Here is a 24434-nt window from a genome sequence, read left to right on the forward strand (position 1 = left end):
TGGGTAATAATCCCCACTGCCTCTTCACTTCAATTCTTGAGGCATAGTTTTATTTAGCATTCATTTTGCTTTGCCTACCAAGTTTTAGACAAGCGAAACTTGATGTCACAACTGTAATGGTGCCCCAATATTGAACTACTAGAGGGAAGAATGTGGATGTGGCCCACTGGGGTACAGATGCAAAAGTGCGCAGTGACCATTCGTCTCCATGTTTGTGAGAACCTGCTGAGCTTCTCATTGATAAACAAGAAATCTGTTCTCATCCTGAAAGAATGCTCAAACAATTTGGGAGGCTTTCGTGCTGTAAGGCATGAGGGGACTCATTAGAAACAAGCTACTAGAACATTATTGTTATTTTAACTACTGGGAAAAAATGAATCAGTGAAGTTTTACGCAATAATGGTTCTCAGGAAAAAAATTAAATTCTTCTAAAAAAATAAACTAAAATAAAAAAACACAAATAAGAGAAAACATGTTTTTAAGCAACTTCAGAGGTTTGAAGATAACCACACTGATATTTTATATTCAAAATTAGATAAATGTAGTAATACGTTTGAGATTTCAGACAGAAAAAAAGACATGTTGTAGTAAAACAATACTTTAATCAGGTGAATAAGAGTGTAAGAGACGGATTACACTGCTTGGCATTTTCAATTTTTGTAAATCAAAAGGGTGGGTACGAAGAACGGTAGATCACTTATCATGAATGTTAGCAAAGCTGCCAAAATGTACTCTTTTTGCAAATTAGAAAATAGCATATGACATTTTTAAATATATATAGATATTTATAAAAACATTCTGAGAACTGGATATAAAATTTATTTTCAATGCAGATCTAATTTAAGCACTAAAAATCAATTCACATACATTTCGCTTCTTTATGCCCACAATAATTAGAAACAAACAAAACAAATGACAATGTACTGTATGAAGAGCTCTAACGTTTGAGTTCTGCAGACGAATGCAAATACATTCTTCGTAGAGCAGTCACAGTTTGGCAATATTTTGCAAGCAATATGCTTGGATAACTAATTTCCTCTGTCGGTTGCAAAGTCTTTCTCTCTTCATGATGATGATCAATTTCTTGAGTTCTAAATTAAGAGAGAGGATGTTAACCACAGGCACACAACTCATATTCAAACAATGTGAAATGAAAAAGGCTCAGGGATGTGGAATATTTTTTTAAATGTACTTGTCCAAGGGACAACATGCTACAGAAATCTACTTGCCCTGCAAAGAAACCGACTTGCCCAGCCTATAACTTAATTCATTCATTATTTCGGCGTTCTATTGCAATAAAAGATTTGAACAACAACATTTCATAATAAAACAACCTAATTCAATTTACATACAATAATAATACAATAATAGTTTATCATTTATAAAATTAGTAATTTAAAAGTCATAAAGAGTTAAGACATAAAAAGTTACAACATTGTTGTCTAGTTCATCAGCTTAGCCTATTCTTAAAATACATAAATAAAGGCACCCCATAGTGTTACAACTTCAAGCCCTTTTTCCTACGAACAAAATAAATGGAATAGAGAGATCTGCTGGCACTGAATACAATAGTCTGTGATGTATCAGATTTAATTATTCTAAGTGCCGTTTTACATGACCTAATTCTATATAGATTACACAAGGGTTTAATCCACTTTTTTCTGGCCGGCATGTATGCTGAGCAAAAGAAAAGGATATGCATATCATCCTCCTTGTGATAGCCCTAGCACAAGGTACATAGATCTCCTATGACTGAAATGTCATTAGCATTTTTCCTAGACCAACGGGCGAGGGTTGAATTAGTCATGAGGTTGCCATATCTGAATTTCATTAAAAGGGTTTTTGCAAGTGGGGGCTCAATTTCATCAAGGAAACCCTCAAATAGGGGGAGATCCTTGAAGGTTAAAAAGTTGCTAACAAGTGATCCACCACTATTGCCATTGTATAGTTGGTTGTTTATAAAACCCCACATTTTTTGAATTTGGCGGCAACCTATCAGGGCTTTCCCAGAAATGATGAAGACCTATTTTATTGAACCATATTCTGATATGTTTTAGCCAGACATTGGAGTTGGATACATCTAAGCATAGTAACTCCTTCAACCCATTCCTATAATCGAGCAGCTCTGGACTCTGGCATAGTCTGACCCAGAACAACAGAGGGCGGACAATGGTGTAATGATCCGTCCTCTTGAAGTCCAAGTCTAACTGAAGAGGTACCAGGGGCGTGCCTTTTGGGACCCTTACAATGCTACGCATACATTTATTGTCCATAGTATCAAAAGCATCTTCTGACATCGGCCCCCAAATTTCGGCACCATAAAGAGCTGCTGGTTGTACTTTATATTTAAAAAGCTCTATAGCTGGTGATACCGCTTTACTGGTACTTGAGTTATGTTTTGCAATGATGGGTTTTGAGTTCTGTGCAAATATTACCTTACTTTTTTCAATCTGTGGGTTCCATGTGAACTTGGAGTCAAGCGAAACCCCCAGATAAGAAAAGGAATCAACTAATTCCAACTTTTGGCTATTTAAAAACAGGGATCCTTTATCAGATTTAGCAGGATTTAGGGTCAAACATTTTGCTTTTTTGTGTTGATTTCTAACCCTTTCTTGCTACAGTATTCACTAAATGAATCAAGTAGTGCCTGGAGACCTTTCATGGTTTGCGAAATTAGAATGGTGTCATCCGCAAAAAGTAACGCAGGCACCCTTTCTCCATTTAATTTTGGTAAATCATTCAGGCAGCCATCTAAATGCTCGGGGATGTCATTCACAAAAAGCGAAAATAATGTCAGTGCCAGAACACAGCCTTGGCGAACACCACGCTCAATTGGTATATTCTTGGTGAGTTCGCCATTCAGACCCCACCTCACTTTGGCAAAGTTCGTAGCATGCAACTCGACTATCTGGACTAATAGATAGTCAGGTAATCCAGCGTCATGAAGGGACCTCCAAAGTAGTTCTCGCGGTACTAGGTCGAATTCCGCTTTAAGGTCTACAAAGGCGACGTACAAACGGCCCTTTTTAATGTGGACATATTTCCAGTATAGGCAGCAGAGCCTAAAGACTTGGTCAATGGTGCTCACTTTTCTCCTAAACCCAGCCTGGAACTTTGTAAGGACCATTTTGTCTTCTTGCCATTCATTTATACGATTTAAAATATGCCTTGAATACATTTTCTGAAGAATGTCCATAAGGCTAATAGGTCGATAGTTCGAGGGATCTGATCTATCGCCTTTTTTGAAAATTAGGACAATCTCAGCTCCCCGCCAGCTGTTAGGGAAGTCCTTACTGTGAGACAACATATTGCATAAATGGTTTATGTAGGGTGCCCATATCTTTGTATTGTGTTTATAAAGGTCCCCAGGTATTTTATCTAACCCCGGCGCCTTGCCACTTTTCACAGAGTTTATCGCCGACTCTGCTTCCTCAATTGTAAACTCCAGAGGATCAGTGGGGGCTGTATGGCATGGCGTTTCTGCGCTAATCTCACTGGGATTCCCATCGTGTTTTTTATATAGGGTTGTAAAATGATTGACCAACGTCATTTCATCAAGATGGACATCTTTTACAACCTTCCCCACATGGTTCCCATTTGCAACTAACCGCCAGAACCCTACTGTGTCCTTTGCTTTTGCAGCTTCCAACATTTCAGCCCAGCTGCTCTCCTCCCACAACTTCTTTGATACTGCCTGCACTCTCTTATAATCTTGCCTTGCAATTCTGACCTCTGCTGGTGTTTTAGTTTTAATTGCCAACAGAAGTTTCCCCTTAAATAACCTGCAAGACCTATCATACCAAGGTTTACTATGGGACATATTGCTCAAATTCTGGTGGCTCTTTTTTGGCATTTTTGTCACTAGTACTTTTAATGCCTTAAAAAACTCGTTATGTAGAGCAATAAATTGTTCAGGGGTGCTGCTAATGGGTGGGGAATCCGCGAAGGCTTCAAAATACCCAGCAAGCTGTGAATATATTGCTGCAAGGATGTCACCATGTTCTAATATACGAGACCATTTTAGTGTGCGCCTAATATTGCTAACCAGGGCCTCATTGCTTGCAGAACTGAGTATCTAACGGTTTTGTAGTCCCATCCTCTGTAACCAGACATTCTTTTATCAGTTAGTCCAAGGGTAGTGGTCACTCTCTATTCTATCTTTCACCTCAAGGTCAACCATGTGGTGCCAGATGGACAACAAGACAATTACAAAGTCTAAATTACTTTTACAGTTGTTCCTAGAGAAGGTCGGATTTTTCGAGGCATCCGACAGGAGGCGACCATTACATGCCCTAAGCCCATGTTCCGCAGTCAACTTTACTAATTGTACTGCCAAAGTTGTGCAGTTTACAGACGCTATGTTATCCAACGGAGGAATATTATTTACTTGGTCCTCCTCCTCAAATATCTCACAAATGCCCAGATGCATCAAAGTACTTTTTTGCGATTCCTAATTTGCGAAAATTACCGAATCGCAAATTAGGAATCGCAAAATGGTATGCATCATTTTTCTCGCATTTTTTTTGCGATTCAGTAAAAATCGCAATTTTTACCGAATCGCATAAAAAATGCGATTTTCAAATTGCGAATTCGCAATTCCAATTCATTCCTATGGCCTGAAATGCCCATAGGAATGAATGGGAATTGCGAATTCGCAATTTGAAATCGGAATTCAACAAAGCATTTCAAGGGTGGAGAGGGGGGTCCAAATGACCCCCCCCTGCACCCATGAAATGCACTTTTACCTATAAGTTACATACACACATGTCCTAAGGACATGTGGTTCTAACTTAACAGTTTAAAAAATAAATTTTTGTGCATTTTTAAACAATTTTGCAAATTACCACGAGGTTCAACCTCGTGGTAATTTGCACTTGCAATTTGTAAAATCGCAAATTTTTTAAGAATGATGCATTGCATTTAAGGAATCGCAATATTGTGATTCCTTAAATGCAATCGCATTTTAGAAAATCGCAAAATTAGCGATTTTCATCAAAAACAAATGATGCATCTCAAAAAGCATTTTTGGAATTGCAAACGGCCGATTTTAAGGAATCGCACCGTTTGCGACTCCAAAAATGCTTGATGCATCTGGGCATAAGCTCTTTAACCGGTTCAAAATTGCAATTTAAGTCACCGGCTATAATAGTCGCTTCTTTGCCAACTGATCTGCCTAAAAAGCAATCCAACTTTGTTATGACTAGCGATTCCTTAGATGTAGAGGCAGGTCTATTGTAAACATTAATTAAATAAAATGGTTTCCCTACATCATTAGTAATTTTTTAAGCTAATAGATCTAAAGAACCAATGTCTATGACTTCAACTCGGATCTTTAGTGTTACTTTAACCCAAGTAATTAAGCCACCTGATGGTCTTCCCCTTGTAGAAGGGACTGCTCCAGTCCCATACGTTTTAAAGCCCACCCTATGTGGTATGTCTACTGCCCACGTTTCTTGTAATAGGCAAAAATCGCTAGAGTCAATAAACTCTGCCCAGTCGGGGTCCCTCAGATTTTTGGTTACTCCAGTTATATTCCAGGATATTAGTCCCACGGTTGCCTCGCTGCTACTATTTGATTAAACTAATTCTAAGTTTGATCGCCTTGGATTTGGGAGGGTCACACCCGTTGTATGCATTATCTGTGAATTCTGTAGATCATGTGGTATAGTGAGTGTCCCGTTTTTTGCAGTATTATGGGGTCATTTTTCCCACCCTGTTCATTTCCTTCAGCATACACCATTTGGCCTCATCTGTCAGACAGTCCATGGGGTCATACACAGGGATAGGGCTACTAGTGCGAGACGAGCCATTAATGCTGGTTACACAACTCATCATAGGCTTCAGTCAGTCCACTGCTTCCAAACAGCTGAATCTATTATGTGTTGGGGCACCCATCCATCGTCTTCGATTGCCCTGTCTCTCACCAGTTGCCCCTCCATGGCCTTGATAGTCAACAGTAGTCCATCTCCCTCCCCCATCAGTACACCTATGCGGCGGATAGACGGAGAGTGGTCTAGTGTCAATTCCAAAGGTTCCACCAAAAGAATTCCACGCACAGATGTGATTCACAGTACGTGGATCTTCAAATGTTACGATAATGCAGTCACCTGCGATGGATTTGTTTGTGGGGCCTATCCATGGTGTCTTACGGACCATTAAGATTTTACTCTTTTCATGATAAGGTAATGGTCTATTGAGATTCAACCAGTGTAAAACTTTGTTTTTTAGTGACCAGAAAGTTTCCTCTTGGTGGTTATTTATTTCAGGAACCCCTGTCAACCCTACGACAAAAGGACTAGCATCAGGTGGTAAATTAGTGTATCCTCCGTTCACTTTACCCCCTTTTTGATTCCCCTTTAGGTTCTGTTGATCTGATTTAGTGGTATTAGTACCCTGTCCTAGGATTCCCTGGTCTGTTTGATTGGTGGCTACATGGTTCAGGGTAGTTGCTTTTGGATTATTAACAGTCTTATCCTTTTAACTTAATTCAATTAGATGAGTTTCCACAGAAAGAGCCTATTATTTTTAGAGGAGACTATGGCACTATTAACTTTACACAGTGAAGTTTTTGACGTTTGATTGGGGAAAACAGTATCTGTTATAAATTTACTTGATGTGTCTGTACTGGAAAAAAACGATATTACAATATACATTTTGCACTAGATATTGGCAGATAAAATACAGTAACAAACATTGTAGACCCAAGCTGATCTCTACAAAACATCTGGGATCCTGCCCTAAATCAGAGATGGACATAAATGTCAATCTTCAGTATGCCTCAATCAGAGCTAGGTTTTCTTCAGTAGAGCAAAGGATAGTTTTTTTCCAATTCATCAGTGAAGGACAGGAGTCAGAATTCCTTTCTTCTTAGGAGACAGTTCTGCAGATTGCAGTCAAATTAACAGCAAAGGATCATCTCACATGATGTGAAAGATTTTCATTTGGGTGACTGTGACACTGCCACACAATGGTAATAAAGAGAACTCTTGGGCCTGGGCCTATGGTTGAGCAAGCCACCAGGGAGGGAGGCTCAGGTTTATGCCCAAGGTATGGCAGTCTTGCCAGCAGTCCTAAAGACAGGGAGTGTACCAATAATCTTGGTGAGGAGTCAGTAGGAGCTTCAACAAAGCCCAATTTGTATTACAGGTTCACAAATAAGATTTCCAAGTCTTCCCATAGGAAACAGCGGATTGAAAGTCTTGGAAGGCTTCAGTAGATTCCAGATCCATTTACCTTCCCTGTGTTAGCTAAGTAAAATGTACACAATAACAGGTTGTGCAGCACTGAAAGTCTAAAATGACTAAACTCATGCAAGTAGCTGGTATAAGGGCCAAGGATGTAAAAATCCTTCTCTTGTGAATTTTGTCACTCCTGGCAGGATTTGAATATCCCATTATACATCCTGCAAGGAATCTGGTCTATAAAAAGCCATTGGTATACTCATGATGAACTGCTGAATAAATCCTGTTACAACTATGGACAAAATATCGGAAGAAATGCCAGCGCTTTCAAAACCGCTGTGGTTGAAGTTTTGAGATTTCGCCAGCAATATTTACCACCATGCAGTGGCATTATTAGACATCGGCAGCAAATTTAACACACAAATTCCACATGAGGGAGAGCTGCAAAATTAGTGTGCATGGACTACTCAATGTCATTTTTTGTAAGCTCCTAGCAGGAGTGGTCAGAATTTACCACAACCTTTATTCTCCAGTGAGCGTAGTCAGCCCGGTAAGAAAATACAGATCACTTTCTCCAGGTCCAGTGTAACCTTGTCAGACATAGGACAAAGAACAATACATTTTTTTCTGATCTACTTTTAAAGGAATCAAGCAGGGATCATGTCTGCAGGGTGATCTGACCCAAACACCACTTGCTTACCTACAGGTTAACAAGAAAATGACCAGGAGTCTGGCATTTCTAGAATCAGATACACTGTGGTTTAGGCAGGAGCCCAGGAAGAAGCATGAAGAAGGTGGCTGGTCGGAGAAATCTCTTAGCAAAAAAGCTTAGATGATCATGTGTCCTCAGAACATTACTCAGCTGTTGAGTGGAGGGTGATTGCGAGGATGCTGGGGCATGTTGTGGGCCTGGATTTTGGGTTGGGAAAGAAGAGACCAGCCATTCATGGGCTTGTGAATCTGTTTTACATTGAGCTTTGCATGTCAGGAGATCGGGTTACACAGAGAGAATTTTGATACCTTATTGTATATGCAAGACATCACCGGCAGCTTTAAGAAAGAATGGTGTGGTGGAGGGTAGGAAGATATGACGAGAAATAGAGATGGGGAGAGTGGAGGTTTTAGGGCATTTACAGGAAAAGAAATGACACCGGAAAGTACCTGGGTTGGAAGTAACAGTATTTACCACATACATTAGTCATGTTTGTATGAGGAGGTTACACCAGTTTCCAACATCCAAAAACTGATTGCATCCTCAGCTTTTCAAACTGTGACAGTTTCTTCCTGAGCACAGCAGCTAAAGAACAAGTACAAGACTACAGATTTAGGTGTAGCCTGTGCGCTAAAGTAGGGAGGGTAAATGCAAGTGATTGGGTTCTCCCAGTACATCATATGTTCTAGGCATGCCCTGACACACAATCATGTGACAGTCATGTCATTAAATGTATGACACACGTCACTAAATGTATAACAAAACCACAGAGACTTCAAGACATTCACATCACAATTAGTCAAGAGAGGCAGTTCGAGGGGATCTACATATAGGTGAGGAATTACATGGAGAGCCATGGGAAGCCAATCAGGACTAAGAGGTTACACAGGAAGCCAGGGATGTCTTGATAGAGCTACACCGGGAGCCTGTGGTAGTGTAAGATTTATAAAGAGAGCCAGTAGTGGCCCAGGGATTCTCAGCTAGAAATGGCGCAAGTGTCCCTGGGAAGTCGTTGAAGGCTTTGTGGTTACATGGGGTGTTAGGCTGGTGGCCGGAGAAGAGTGAGGGATGATTGAGAGGTTAGCCATAGAGTTAGAGAAGGGAGGGGCATTAAACAGGGAACTAAAAAATAGTGGTAGGCTTTAGATAAGAAAGAGTTGGGAGTTGAAGTCCTGAAGGCATGGAAGGGGTTACACTAGGAACTAGAGATGGGAGAAAGGTTGGGGTTGATTGAGCGCAAGATGCTGGAAAAGAGCCAGATGTGGATAGAGATGGCTCAAGAATGTGCTATGGTTCACGAGAAGATCGGTATGTTAGACGTGGATAGATATAGTGGAGGTGTTAGGCAGGGCTCTGTGGTGATTTTTAAAGGTCAACCCCATTGCAAGGTGTAGGTATTAGAGCATTTTAAAAGCACTGGGAAGAGAAGGACAGACTAAGACATACAGAAGTGTTTACAGCCTGACAGCAAGGCACTTCTAAGCCTTAGTGATGTGAAAGAACACCTAGGCCTAGTTAATATATCCACTACACGCAAGAGACTGAGTTGGATTCTTCTGACCCACCATGCTCCCTCCACAACTAAAGCAAGTTCTCCAGCTCCATTTTAAAGAAACTCCTTTTTATGTGCTGCATTACCGCATTGTTGGGCATTTTACAGTGCTCCATTTGGGGTATGTCTGAGATCTACTTAATGCCCAAGAATTTGCACACTGATTGCACACAGTACATCATGTTTCTTAAGATGTATCCTAGTTGCTAGATTAGCGATCAAAAGAGGGAACTACATTTCTAATGCTGCCCACTTAACTACAATGTGTGATCTTCAGCAAAGGCTCTATTCTACTGGGACTTTATTCCTTTACCTGTCAAAATTGCTTGCACTTGGCTACAGCCTAAAGGCTAAGGCCTATGTGTTATACCAAACAGCTTATAATTTACATAGGTGTACGTAACTACTTGGGAACACAACCCTTTTAAAAACATTATTTAAATGGTTTTCCTACTGAAACCTAAAGCTTTGCAGCTAATGTCCCTTTGAGGATTGTGAGGCTAACTATTCAGAAGTCTGCTTGTCCTTCGGACAAAACAGATATTAAAACCTCTTGCCCTGGTAATAAATCTAGATGTCTCGGGCGTCAGGCGATACAAATTCCCTTCCCAAAGAGAAATCGTTTTTGTACATGTTGGCTGCTGAGAGCAGTAACTGATTCAATGGTTTAGGCTTTTTGTTTCACATCTGAAACCAATATCAAAGTATGCAGAATACTTCAACTGAAATGACCTATAAAAATAGACCTGAGAGGCATGGTTTGTGTAGAACCTTGCAAAATCACCAATTATTCTGGGAATATAAGAGAGGAGGGCTAAATGTATCTGCCTGCAACTTGCAAAATAGAAATACACCGAAGTACCTCAGTGCTGTTGGATTGTTTTATTAACCTCTTAAGAGCTGTTTAGTAAATGGTAAAACGTCCAAACATAAGTACCATGAACAATTGCAAAGACTTTTCTTTAGGTTAAAGTAATTCAGTCTAATGGAATTTTCCATCATAAATGACAAGTTACTTAACTTCTGGTATCAACTATCTAACTGCAGATTCCTCAGCGCACAGACTGGATCTGGAAACTGTTGAGCAGTGCCTCTGCGTGCAAGTAGGTGGCGCCATGTGGCTCCAAATGAATGACACTCCATTCTGGGGATGGCGTGCGGGGCCAATATAGGCACCACTCCCGAGCGCCAATGTCAGTTGCTTTCGAGACTGTCCACGCCCCCAGATGCAGAGACCAAACGGCAAAATGGCTTGACCAACGTACAGATTTTTAGACTTGGGATCCCATTAAAGGGTAGAGTCAAAGCCACAAACAGGGAGAATGGGATGCTTGGTGAGGATTCTGCAGGTAGCTAGAGTTTCTACCAGAAAGAGTGTTACCAAAGGTAAGTAACTTGGTCTTCTGATAGAGACTGCTAATAGCATATTCCTCGCCTTTTGAATAAATTCAAAAGCAGTACCTATTGGGAGGTGGGTCTGTGAATGTACTCAAACCAATATGTTTGGCAGGAACAAGCAGGTGAAATGCCCCTCTCTGCGCACCTGGCTACCCAGACAGTAGTGCTTTGTGAGCATATGGAGTGATGACCATGTAGCTTTCTGAAAGATATCCAGGACAGGAACTCTGTGAGCCGTTGGAGTGGTAGCTGCCTTGGCCCGGTAGAATTAGCTTGCAGCCCTTCCAGAAGCTGCTTTTTTGCCAATGTGTAGGACGATCCAGTGGGAGATGGCCCTTTGGCCGCATGGCTTTCCCATTTGTTCTCTCCGTGAACTCCACAAAGAGCAGATCATGCACCCGTTGACCACTAGTATGATCGATGACCAAGCCAAGTGCTCTTTTTGGGGCCCTCACGCAGGCCGTGAGGAGTCAGGTATTATATCAGATCTTAGCTGCAAGACTACACCCGCTTTCCATAAAAGAAATATATCCAACCTGGAAAGCACACACAGATATCACAGAGTGTCTATGCAACCATAGAAGGGAGTCCCTGGCACATATACTCCTATGTTGCCCGGCTCTGCGGCAAGCTTTGAGGCGACCTGGCAACTGGCATTAACATACTGGAAGGGCAAACTAGTGGAACAAAATACCTTCTTCCCGAAGGTCTTCACTCTCTGTGATTACTTCTCTGGGGGAGTAGTCAGGAATGTTTTAGGATTTGTTAGAGTAAGGTTTGACCCAGGCCTCTAAGAGTTGGTGAGTGCCTCACTGAAAGGCAGCAAGGGCTCGGTATTGGTTTGCCAAGGCAGGAGGGCTTCTGTCAGGACATTAGGTATGACCTTTAAAGTAGGAAGCTGGACGTTGAGCACTTCGGCCCCCCCTCCGCATGACTTCTGCAAAGGAGGCCGGAATCGGAGGAGGTGTAAAGCTCTCTGTATCCTCAAATGACATCATACAAGTTTCCTTCATGGTACGGTTGGCCAGTCTCATTACCTACATCACTGTCATTTTCAGAGTCTGTCACAAACAAGGAATGTAGTGCATGAGACCAGCCTGGCAGAGGTGGGACACTAAGTGGGTCAGATGGAGACTGTGTTAGAATGTAATCCTACGTCAGCCAGCTGGATGGTGGACCTTGCTCACAATGACTTACCAACTGCATTTTTCAAGGACTGCCTATTTTACGCTAAGTTATTCAGACACTATTGTCTAGGAAATCCTTGTACACTGTCCAAATGCCCTCCACATCCACTTTATATAGGAAGGCATCTCACAAAGCCCAGCAACTGCAGAATTTTTTAATCTATGGACGCTGAGCCCAAATTTTTTGCTAGGCTCCACTTGACTGAGTTACAAGTATTGGCTGATGATATCTATTATCAAATGATGTCCACCCTGCATGTGGGACAAAAGACAACATTTTGGTCAACATGATACTAATCATTCATTACTTTCCAAGAAGGTTAATTCCCATTTATGCCTTTTATATCAATGATCAAGCTTATTTTTGTGCATGAAACTTGAAAACTGTGACTGTCTCTTCTGTCACACTCCGACTCATTCAAACATTGTATGAGGACACCTCTGAAAAAGTAAAGCGAGGCACCGGGGCAACAGTATCCAGAAGAGTTAGCTTGAAGAATTTCAAGGCCGGGCAGATCTTTTATTCCTCTGGGCATTTCCCCAGTGGACTGAAGCCTGAGGAGGCTAGATTATAAAGTCCAGGGCCACTCCTGGTGGCTCAGTCACTTTCCCAAGCTTCCTGAGGTTCACTGAAGCAGGCAGGGGGAGAATTCAAGAGAAAGAAAGGGAGGGGAAAGTTAAAGAGAAAGTGAAGAGAGTAGAAGAGAATGTATGGATGGAAAGAGATTGCACAAGGAGTCGAGGGGAGCGGGCTGGTTTGCGCATTTTTGCCTGGGCTGCTTTTGGTTTCCCAGTCTGGCCCTGAAGAATGTATATCCACAAAATATAAGTAATACACAGATTTCTGTTTCGCAGTATACGAATGACCTGGTGCGGTGTGCACTGACCATGGTTGGTTTACACACAGATTTGGATATTAATGCGAGTGAATCCAAAGAAATTGATTAGGAGTTGTCAAGGACCCCTGTCTACAGCATACAATAAGGATCAATATTTACAATTATTGAGCGGTCTGTATGCAGGATTATTGCTCCTCCAGAGCCCATCGATTAAAAGGGTAACACAAGGCATCACATTTGATATTTGCTCGGAGAAGTCTATATAATAAATTAAAAAGTCTTATGTTACAGAGTATATTAAGAGTCACTGGAGCAAAGTTCATTCCTTAAGTAACTTATTCCGACATGCTTTTTCTGGAAGATTTATAGACCAGCAATAATGCTTTTTGTGCTTCCGAAGGCAACTACGCAAAATATGTTTTCAAAAACATTACGTCACAACTCCTTACAAGGATTGATGAGGTCTTACATAATGGCAATTGCACAGTTCATTCTAACCCAGGGGCTGTCTATGTGAAGGGCTCCCTTAAAGACCTCAAATTAAGTGAATATTGGGGTACTGAATGTAATAAAATGTTTTAAAAACAGGTCAAGAATAACTTAGATGCCTTCCATATACTAATGGTCGGACGAGAGTTAACCAGACAATGTTTTTTCAATCCTGAAAAGAGTCATATTTGCACACTAATATTCAAAAATACATGTATATCCACCTTGCCCAGTACAAAAGAAAGCAAGTTGCTTACCTGTAACTGAAGTTCTTCAGTATTGGAAGCTTTCATAGATTCACACACCTGAATCATTTCCCCGTCGTCGAGACGGGGGTCTACAGTATATAAAAAAGCAATGGTTAGCAGTATAGCTAACTGAAAAAGGCCTTAGGCCCATTCCCTTTTGCAACCCATAACCTTTGTTATGTAAAAAAGGACCAAACTTTTCCCTTAGCCAATCAGAGCTACTCACCCTCTAGAGAGAACCTTCTGCCCCTCCGATTTTCTACCGGCACGTTGTGCTGGGGAGTCTCCTTTGAGCTCTGCTCAAACTCTGGATTTCAAGTTTGTAGAACCCTAATTTTCATTCTATTTCTTGTTGATTTGAGAATTTGATAATCTATTTCTCATCTACATCCTTGAGAATGTCTGGAACAGAGAAAAAGGGTCTTTTTAGAGCCTGTGCCACCAGCTCTAAAAAGAGACTACACTGATGACCCACATAAAGACTGCATTTACTGTATTAATCCGGACCTTCAAGGATTGCAAGGTATGTCGCACTTTCTCTAGCAAGACCCTTGGAGATCGTGAGGGACGCCTTTTAATTTGGCTTCAGAAGATCAAGGCCAGAAAGAAGGTGGTTTCTGGTGATAGTGACCAGGAACTTTCCTCTTCGTCAAGGAGGTCTCAGAAAAGATAAAGATCTCCTCAGGCTCATTACTCAGGGGACCGTCCTGAGAAGGCCCTAAAAAAAGACCACTCAAGGGTCTTCAGGGCGTAGTCCTTTTAAATCTCCTCAACCAAACCAAAGGAGAGCCTAGGGCACATTTTGAGAGAAAAAGAATCCAAAGAGCCTCTTCTGAGCCTTCAAAGACACCACATTCCTGAGGGGAAAGTGAAAAAATCGACGCTGTCGGCAAAGAAGTCATCGTCTACGGCGACGACCACGGAGGTAATGAAGCTACCATTGATTGTATTAGAGTCAGCGTCTACGGGAGCGTCGACAAGAGCATCGATGGGAGCGTCGACGACAGCAGCGTCGGCACCGGTAACATCGACATAGTCGTCGACATCACCGTCATCGGCGACGATGTCGATGTTACCGGCGCCGACGCTGCTGTCGTCGACGCTCCCGGCGATGCTCTCATCGACGCTGACTAATACAATCAATGGTAGCTTCTGTTACAGTTCAGCTAGAGGAGTTGGTCTCGGCTCTGGGCAGCCTACCCTCGGGGAAGGCGGCAGGCCCGGATCAGATTCCTGTGGAATTTTTTTAAGTATTCCAAACAGCGCTCATAGATGATATGTTTAACATTATGATGCTGGCACAGAAGGGTGAATCGGTTCCCGAGTCCTGGGGAGGGGCTGACATCATTGTAATAGCAAAGAAAGGTAAACCTCTAACTGCTCCAGGCTCATACCGCCCAATCACATTGATGAATGCTGATGTAAAGGTGTACTCTAAAATGCTTGCCAAAAGATTGTCAAGGGTAATTGAGAGTCTGGTAAGCCTGTCCCAGCATGGGTTTATTCCAGGAAAAGGGACGACACAGCATGTCAGGCAGGTGATTACTATGTTTGATGCAGCATGTACCCTGGGAGACCCTATGGCAGCGCTATTTTTAGACGCAGAGAAGGCGTTTGATAGGGTCTCCTGGGGCTACTTATGGTCGGTTATGAGGTGGAGTGGCATAGGGGAGGGCTTCATAAAGGCCATACAGACTCTATATAAAAATCCGACGGCTAAGATTAGGGTCAACAGGGGACACTCAACAGCAGTTAAGATCAGCAGAGGGACCCGGCAAGGCTATCCGCCATCTCCTCTGTTATTCGCGCTATATTTGGACCCGTATCTGCGCAGGTTAGAATGGAACCCAGAGATTCCGGCAATGAATATAACTGGTTGCTTAATAAAAACGCTGGCATACGCGGATGATGTGGCCATTTTGACACCCAACCCCATAGTTGCTATTAGGGCGGCAGAAGTAGAGGCTCAACGTTTTGGACAGGTTTCGGGGTACAGTCTGAATAGTTCTAAACCACAGATTGTGGAAAACAGTTACTCTAGATGTAATGATGCTAGGGTTGTTGGGTCGGCGATATATTTGGGGGTAGCAATATCAGCTAATTTGGATGCAGTGGTAGGAAATAATATGGCTCCACTAATGTCACGGGTAAAAGTAGATTTAGAGAGAATGAACAATTTACATTTGTCGCTGGTGGGTTGCACAAATGTGATCAAGATGATTCTCCCCAAGTTTCTCAACTTTTTTAGATCCATACCTTTATTTTTTTAAGCCAGTTGGTTTAATGCACTAGAGGCAATCTGCAATAGGTTTATTTGGGCGCATGGTAAGACTCGCAGGGCTTACAGGTTTATCTCCCTCCCGAGAGAGAGGGGTGGATGGGGTGCCCCTGACTTCAGACTTTACTACATGGCAGCAGCGTTGCAATATATGTAGGGGTTAATAGGAGGGACTGACCTTGATCAAAGAGTTAACAATTTCTCTACGGAAGTATGTGCAGGAGTATTAGGGACAGAGGTGGGAAACTGCTTTTTAAACTGCATTGATTTTGGATACTTTAAAAGAAAAAGGTTCAAGACAATTACGGCTGCTGTTAAGGTCTGGAATGCTTTCTTGAAGAAATCTAAGTTGGGGAGATACAATAGATACATCAGATTGCATAAAAATAGGTCATTCTCTCCAGCAATATTTGCAGATCAAACAATGTCAGAATGGGCGGTAAGGGAGATTGCACAAATTGGCGATTTATTTGGTACAATTTATAGATTTAAGAAATAAATACGGTATTGGTAGTAGAGGTTTCTATAAATAACTCCAGATTAGGAGTTTTTTAAACAACAAGCGGGGAGGGCCCGCTGGATTTAATAGGAATGAGATTTTGGAGAAAATAAGACTAACGGGGGATCGTACGATCCGATCTTTCTATGCAAGTTTGGTAAAAGGGAAAGCTGATGATTTGGAAAAATATGGTAACAAATGGGCTGAGAAACTGGGTGGGGAAACAACTTGGTTTCAGGAATCATTGGACTTAGGTCAAACAATTCTGTGCTCATCCCCTCTGCAGTCTCAACATTATAAAACCTTATACTCACTTTATTTTACACCAGCCAGGATAGCAAAATGGGGCGGTACTACGGGTATCACCTGTCCCCGCTGTAATGCTTTTGAAGCCGATAGTGTGCACATATTTGCCACTTGTACCCAACTGCATACACTGGTGAGAGACAGAGGGCTTTTTCGGTAGGTCATTGGGGATCCAAAATAAACTCACTCCATCTTGGATCTTTCTAGAGGTTGGGTTGGACGGGGATGATACACAGCGGGAATTCATGTTTGTAGCAATGGCAGTGTACAGACTAACTATAGCTAGGGCTTGGTTGGATAAAAACCCGCCGGCATTACAATCCTGGCTGGCTAATTTGCTTGCTCTATATAATATGGAGAAGAATATTTATGCACGGAAAGGTAGAAGAGGAAGGATCCTAGGTTTGAGAATATGAGATCCCATAAAGAGATGGAAGGAGGGTCTGGGTTTATATAGAAATTGATGGCAGGAATTTATGTCTTTAATGAAATTATAATTCAGTTTGTTGGACTATGTAATGAAACGTACTGTATACGTATAAATGATATGAATTGATGGAATATGAAGTATTTAATGATGAATAATGTATAATGTATAAAGTGTGCATAATTTGGAAAATAAAAATATATATAAAAAAATACATTAAACCAAGGCACATGGAAAAGATTATTAAATAAGTACCAAGGAAAATAGGCATGACATGAAATGAATATCAGTTAGAATATATGAAACTATTGGAGTAAGAAAGGAGTATTAAAAGTAAGTACAACTTCAATTTAATAATATTTAACTGAATGTGAAATTTAATGTGGATGCATAAAGTATCCACTGTAATAAGTATACATTTATATGAGACAATTAAATAAATATAAAGAGCAATACAAATGTCTTAGAATAAAAGTTACATCAAATTACAGAGATGTGAAAAAAATGTATAGGGCAAAAAGTTTTTTTATTAAAATTTACTAGGAAATTGAAAAAAAAAACAACAAAAAAAACAAAGGTTATGGTTTGCAAAAGGGAATGGGCCTTAGGCCTTTTTTCAGGTCGCTATACTGCTAACCATTGCTTTTTTATATACCAGAGACTCCGTCTCGACGACGGGGAAATGATTCAGGTATGTGAATCTATGAAAGCTCCAATACTGGAGTAAGGTTTAAATTTATTCAGCTGAGATTTTAGTTCTGTCCACTTTATGTCTTTGACTGTAGCTGGGCAATCTTTCAATTACATTCTGGAAATTGCAGCCTACAAGGCGTGCTGATGACCCTCTTACACACATTATTTGCAATTGTTCTTTAGCTTCAAACTAATTATTTCTTTCAAAAACGTTGTTTTTAATTGGCAGAGTACGTTTTAAAAAGGAAGCCTTGAAACAATGTTCAAATAGTCAAAAAGAACCACTGATATCAGGATTAAAAAATAAAGGCTTTAAGAGCTTTGAATGAGCCATTATAGGCTTCTATTGAAATTAACTAGATTTTAATGTCGCACTTTATTGAAACCACTGCTTCTAAAATATGGCATACGTACTTGTGCAGATGCCATGAAACTTTTTTAATTTGGAGACTCCAATGGAAATGGCTAGATTAGCAAAATTTGCACATCAGGTAAAATAACTTAAGTAAAGACTCGTTCACGGACTAGCTTCAAACTAGTGTCTAAAACTTTTACTTGTTGTTCATGGTCTAGGGTCGTGACTATTAGAGTTGTTTAATGCAACAATTATGTTTTAGCCATGATTAATAGATTTGTTGAAATGATCATGTTTTATCTAAGATTGAAGAAAGTGTGTGCCCTGTTTCTTTTGTAACAATTTTAATTAACTGATACGATAAATACATTTATTAATTCAAACAGAACTAGATTTCAACTTTTATAGGCTACTTTATGTTTTATTTATATGAGGAGTTGAAATTAGAGTTTGTAAATTATCAGGATTCAGTGTATTAAAAATCATGAAACAGTCCTGAACGTATTGTGGAGCATGACGGATATTAGTAACTGCATTTTACTTTCTGTATCAATAGGAGGCATTTTGTATGTATGTTTTGGTATTTATAAAGTATAAGCTTAGCTGGCTAACACTGGGGAGCTTAAGTGAGGGCAAACCCCAGTTTGGGGGGGGAGGGGGGGGACGACATTTAGCAGAGGTAGAGTTAATAAAACATGCGATAAGTCAGCCTGGGGTGTTAATTTAAGAAGTGAGTTTTCAGTTTCTTCCTTTCTTCAAAGTCTTGTTGAGCTAGGCTGCTGTTTGACGGGGATGCCTTCCATGGCAGCGGAGTGGTCTCTGGGATTCAATTAGGTTACTTATCCTGTAAGCATCCGTTTGTGGCATGTAGTGCTGTGAATTCACATGATCTGCATACTCCAGCCTCCTATGTAATGTTGGACCAGGTTGTCCAACACTGGACAACTTGTTTATCTTTGAAGAAGTGGTTAGACTCAAGAGGTGTAGTGACTCCTCCTATCACTGGTAATACGCATGGACATCAGCTCCATTGTTAAGATTGGTTTCCTGATCAGTGGGTGAGGATAGACATGGAGCACAGAAGGTAAAGAAGACGAGCATGCAAGTAAAAAAAAAAAAAGAAAAGAAAAGTATCTTCAACAACTAAAAGGCTTCTGAGGAGGGTACAGCATGTGAATCTACAGCCAACATGCCACATGCTTACAGGGTAAGTAACATTCTCTGCTCTTGACTTGTGTAGCCTGTAGACACACATTCTCTGCATAGACTGTAAAGCTTTTCTCTCCTAAGCAGTAGTTATCCGGAGGATGTTACAGAAGACGGTCAAAGTGTATGTAGTACAGCCTGCCCAACTTGAGTTTGTGGTCGTGCCAGTACATCCACACAGTAGTGCCTGGTAAACTTGTTAGGGGCTGGACAAAGTAGCTTCCTTAAAGATGTTAGCTATAGGGATATTACGCCTTCTTGCGTGTAGAATGCGGCATAGATGGAGCAGTGAGATGTCTTTTGGCTTTGGCATAGCAGGTTTGAAAGCACTTGACTAGCCACCGAGCTCCCCCTGCTGTTTAAATGGCACTGCCTTTGTATGGTTTAGTATAGAGGACAAACAGTTGTTTTGTCTTACTAAATTATGTTGTCTTATTGATGTAGGAGCTGAGAGCCCCTTAAAAGTCTACAGTGTGGAGGGCTCTCGAGGCAACACAGTCTGGGTGTGTGAAGAACACTGGGAGATCAACTATCTGGGTTAGGTGGAAAGGAGAGGCCACCTTGGGCTGGGTTAGTTCCGAGGATTACTTTGTCATGGTAAACCTGGAAAAAAATTATTCTATAAGTGAGAGCTTGGGGCCTACAAACACTCCTGAGGGAAATGTCTACAACTAGAAACACAACTTTTCAAGATAGAATTGGAGAGGGCAAAGAGTGAAGAGGCTCAGAAGGGAGACTCTTGAATTTGGTTAGGACTACATTCAGATTCAAAAAGTGGTGGGTTGGGGGGGTCGGGGATAGGGCAGGGGAAGGTTTGTGGTGGGATCAGGGAGTAACCCTTTTAAATCCATCTATAAAGGCATTAACAACGGCAACTCTGAATAGTGGTCCCTGTTCTGTAGGTAAGCTGCAATGGCAGGTACATTTAAATGAATAGACGTGTAAGCTAGACTTGAGCATTGTAAAAGAAAGAGGTAGGAAACAATGTTTTCTACTGTTGAATTTAGTAGATCAATCTGTTTGAGTAGGCAGTAATGAACAAACCCCTTCCACTTTGCCGCATAGCAGGCTCATGGAGGGGGACAGTGAGCCTCTTTGAGGATGAACATACATTTAGAAGGTAAATTGAGGTAACAAAACTGTAGGACCTGAGGACCCAAGTAGCATGTTTGAGCCACTTGGGGTTTGGTGCTTTACTGTGCCCTGATGTTCAATGAGAAGTTCTGGCTGGTTGGGTAGTCTCTAATGAGGGACCACAGACAACTTGAGGATTGTCATAAACCATGGTTGTCTGGCCCACATGGGAGCCACCAGGATGAGGGTGAGGAATGTTTTTTGTAGCTTCTGAATCACATACGGAAGTAGAGGAAAAGGAAAAAAAGTGTAGGCAAATATCCATGACTAATTTATCCATAGCGCTATAGTCATACATGTCTTTATTAAGCATAGAAAAAAGTATAACCATAAAAAGATACAATACAGATAAAAACAAGTTAACACAGTACAAAGAAAGCTATATATTTGGAGGGGTATTTATAGAGTGCGGCGTTCGCTCCGGAAGGAGCATCATGGCGCTGAAAGTCCTTGAGGCCAGGTCGCAGAGTGGTAGGGGGGAGGCTAAATGGAAGCTTTGGTCCAATCGTCGGGAAGATTGAAAATCCATGTTTTGAGAAGTTTTCTAAAAGGCTTCTCAAGTGTCTGAAGTCTTAGGTGTCTGGGCATGCTGTTCCAGGCTTTGATAGCCAGGGAGCTTAGGGTTTTACCGCCTTTAGACTTCAGGTTAAACCTGGTAGAGGCCATGAAATTTTCTTGGGCAGAGCGGAGGGAACGACTAGGGTTGTAGTGTGGGAAGCGTCTAGTAAGATAGATAGGACCTGTCTTGGTAAAGGCCCGAAAGGCAACGATGAGAATCTTGAAGAGTATTCTCTTGTGCAGGGGAAGCCAATGCAAGGTCTTTAGGGCTGCAGAGATTGAGGATTTGCGAGGTAATTTTAAGACAAGGCGGGCGGCAGTGTGTAAAACACTTTGGAGTTTGGAGAGGGTGGACTTCTTGGTCCCTGCCAGGAGGCCGTTACAGTAGTCCACGCGCGAGAGAATGAGGGCTACTGTTACCGTTTTTCTGGAATCTAGGGGAAGAAAGTCGAAGAACTTTCTGAGGGATTTGATTATGCCGAAGCATTTGCCGGCCACGGTCGTGGCATGATGGTCAAATGAAAGATCAGAGTCAAAAAGTACCCCGAGGTTTCTTGCAGTAGTGACAGTCTGGGGGGGTGGGGGGCATGGGGGGGGGGGGGGGTGCAGCAGAATTGTCAGGCCACCAAAGGGCAGGACAGAAAGAGGCGTTCTTTCCGATGGGGAGGATCTCTGTTTTATTTGAGTTGCAACGGAGGTGGTTTGAGTCCATCCATTGGAATACAGCAGTTAGGCAGTGTTTAAGATTGAGCTCTGCATTGTTGGAGTTGTCGTCTAGGGGGATGATCAACTGAGTATCATCGGCATATGAGGTGACAGTTATGCCGAATGATTCAATCAGGGTGAGGAGAGGGATGAGGTAAATGTTAAAAAGGAGGGGGCTTAGGATGGACCCTTGGGGAACTCCGGAGGAAACCATTTTCTCATTAGATTGAAAAGGGCCCAGGGCGACAGTTTGGGACCTGCCGCTGAGAAAAGATCTGATCCATGATAGGGCTGAGTCAGAGATGCCGATGTCCATTAATCTGCTGATCAGGATGGAATGGGATATGGTGTCGAACGCTGCCGTGAGGTCAAGAAGGATTAGAATGGCCTTCTTCCTTTGGTCTTGCAGCGTTTTGATGGTGTCGCTCAGTTCAATTAAGGCAGTTTCGGTTGAATGTTTAGGCCGGAACCCGGATTGTTGAGGATGGAGTATGTTGTGGGTTTCCAGAAAGGATTTAAGTTCTTTATGGACTAGTTGTTCTGTTATTTTTCCCAGAGCGGGGAGAAGGGTGATAGGACGGAGATTGGTCAAGTCCACTGGGGATTTATTAGCTTTTTTCATAAGTGGTTTGACAACACACTTTTTCCATAAGCGAGGAACAGATCCAGAACTGAGAGACAGGTTGATAATGTCATTGACGATAGGGTTAATCTCTTCGATGATTTGATGGAGAATCTTGGGGGGGCAGGGGTCGGAGGGGGAGCCAGATTTGCAAGAAAGAATCGCTTCTTTGGTTTGGGCCAGAGTGACCGGGGTGAAGTTTTCAAGACTGCCAACAGTCGAGCAAGGTTGATCGGGATGGGGAAGTTCATGGGGAGTTTGGGGAGGGGGGAAGTTCTTTTGGATGGAGGTAATTTTTTCGTCAAAATATTCTGAGATCTTGTCGCATAGCTCTTGGGATGGGGGGATTTCGGGTTGGAGAGCTTTGGGATGAGTGAAGGTCTTAACTATCGTAAATAAAGTTTTTTGTTTTTGGCTGGCTTCTTTGATGGCTTTTACGTAGAACGCTCTCTTGGCCGATTTGATGGCGGAGAGATAGTTTTTCCTCTGAAGTATATAGGCGCTGCGATCGTCATTGTCATAGGTTCGACGCCATTTACGCTCAGCTTTCCTGCAGAGTAGATGTGCGGAGGCTAAGTCAGGTGTGAACCAAGGAGCGTTGTTTTTAGTTTTCTTCTGGATTCTCTCATGATGATTAGTGGGGCTTCGTTTTGTAATTTCTTGTGAGAGCCAGTTATGGAAGAGGTCGGCATCTCTTTCGATGTTTCCGGATAGAGAGGGGGAGTGGGTTTGGGAGATGGGATTAAGAATGAGAGTTTTCTGGACGGTTTTCCAGTTGGCAGAGTGACCACGATGAGGATTGAGTTTATTGATGGTTAGAGGGCGGCAGCTAGAGATGTGGAATGGGATCAGGCTGTGATCAGTCCATATCTGGGGTCGGGGGGGGCAGGATGGTGAGAGAAGGGAAATTGGAGCAGACACCATCTAGGGTGTGACCTAGTGAATGGGTAGGCAACGTGACACTTTCTTGTAGATGGAAAATTTCAAGTGTCTGAAGAAAATTTCTCGTTTGAGAGTCGGAAGAGGACTCAAGGTGCAAATTAAAGTCTCCTAGAAGGGTAAAGTGTGGGTAACGAAGTAGGAAGTGTCCCAGAGCGTCGTTGAGGGAGTCGAGAAATTTAGAAGCATTACCGGGTGGGCGGTAAATCAGACCACCTGAGAGGGAGAGGGATTGGCTAAGTTTGATGGAAAAGCCCATTCCCTCTGCGTCGGTAAGTGGGTCAAGGCAGAAGGTGTGACAGTTGAAGGTGTTCTTCAGAATAATTGCAACACCTCCTCCTCTTCCTTTCTGTCTGTCCTGTCTGTGGAAGGAGTAACCCTGGGGGAGGGCTACGGCTATGCCGGGGTTGCTGTCTTCTGTGAGCCAAGTTTCGGTGATCATGAGGCAGTCAAGGTCATAGTCTAAGATGAGGTCATGAATGTCTTGGCTATGTTTGCACATAGACCGGGCATTTATCAGGCCACCTTTGAAGAATGGTAGCTGGTTCTTGGGGGGAATTGGTTGGTCGAGGTCGATGGTAAGTGACCAGCGGCATTTAGTGCAGCTGGCAGAACCGACTACCTTTGAAAGGTCAAGTTTGCAGGAGCAGCAGGGAGTGCCTCGGAGTCGGAGGTCGTTGGGTGCATACCTGATATGTGGGGGGATTAGGGCAGGGTTTCCTGCGCCTGGCGCGGTCTTGGCGCGGACGGGCGCAGACGGGCTTGCCTTAGGCGCGCCTTCGGCGCGCAAACGGCGCTCCCGCTGCGCGCAAACGGCGCTCCCGCTGCGCTCGTCCGCTGCACGTCCTATGCATGCACATTTTTAAGTGAAGTGAAGGAGGGGGGCGTGGCCTCAAAAGGGGGCGGAGTCAGCGCGCACTCCGGTAGTGATGGCGGCAGCTGGCAAAGAGCGAGGTAGGGCGCGAACAGCTATTGGGATCAGCTGTGCGCAAAAGTGAATGAAAGCGCTAAGGTGTGCTTTGTTTAAAAACACGAAATAGTGACACCACACAAGGAGCAAGAATACAGTTTATCAACAATTTTAAAACAAGCGAGTACCTCCAGCT

At 42.4% G+C, this 24434-nt stretch overlaps 1 protein-coding gene across 5 annotated transcripts in view; it reads right to left on the reverse strand.

Annotated features, from left to right (window-relative positions):
- Window positions 1–582: 582 nt before the first annotated feature.
- The window catches only part of TPST2 (tyrosylprotein sulfotransferase 2), a 496074-nt gene continuing 472222 nt past the window's right edge, over window positions 583–24434 (reverse strand). For all 5 annotated transcript variants that reach the window (XM_086943144.1, XM_086943143.1, XM_086943145.1 and 2 more), the window contains one exon: window positions 583–1091. The gene's annotated coding sequence lies outside the window, so the exon portion shown is untranslated. The remainder of the gene's footprint in view (window positions 1092–24434) is intronic.

The sequence above is a fragment of the Lissotriton vulgaris genome, chromosome 11 (assembly GCF_964263255.1).
Source record: "Lissotriton vulgaris chromosome 11, aLisVul1.2, whole genome shotgun sequence".
Classification (NCBI taxonomy): domain Eukaryota; kingdom Metazoa; phylum Chordata; class Amphibia; order Caudata; family Salamandridae; genus Lissotriton; species Lissotriton vulgaris.